Genomic DNA, 712 nt, shown 5'->3' with positions numbered 1-712 from the left:
CTCTCTCTCTCTCTCTCTCTCTAATATGAGACATTGTTAATCCAGTAATATTGACATCTGATTGAGCGCTGAGGAACACGCTATCCTCCGCGTATTTATTTTGCAATAGCCATTTCATTTTATATTCTTCAAGAACTCATATTACTGCAACATTTTAAGTAACCCATTGATTATTGAATTGAATTCGTGTTGAATATATATATATATTTTTTATAACTTTATTTAATTGATAGATATTACAATCTGCCACACAGTTGTGGGCAATAGGTAATAGTGATGAATGATCACATTCATACTAAAATAAAATAAAATAAGAATACAAATAAATAATTGAATGAAAAAAAAATCTCTCTTAAAATATTAACAAAAAGATGGATAAACAAAATGTACATGATCAAACTATGTGTATGAATAAAATAAAAAAATAACCTCTTATCACCTTTACACTCTTATATACAATATTTACATAATCGACATGAGGATCCCTGAGCCCACTCTATCCCCCACGTGTGAGGGGTAGAGCAGAGCCCAAAAGATCCCAGCGCATCTCTCTCGCCGCATCACTGGTAGTGATGAATATATTTCATTTTTCTTTTTGAAAAGTAGTACATTAAGACTTTATCATGTATTTTCAATTGTGAGGGGAATTTAAAACACTATATTGAACTCTTACAATCAGAAAATTAACTGTAATAAAAATTTAATGAGTATA

This window comes from Halyomorpha halys, unplaced genomic scaffold (genome assembly GCF_000696795.3).
Source record: "Halyomorpha halys isolate HHAL.00 unplaced genomic scaffold, Hhal_1.1 Scaffold1146.1, whole genome shotgun sequence".
Classification (NCBI taxonomy): domain Eukaryota; kingdom Metazoa; phylum Arthropoda; class Insecta; order Hemiptera; family Pentatomidae; genus Halyomorpha; species Halyomorpha halys.
The sequence above is the reverse complement of the archived record's forward strand: the minus strand, read 5'-3'. Positions refer to the sequence as shown.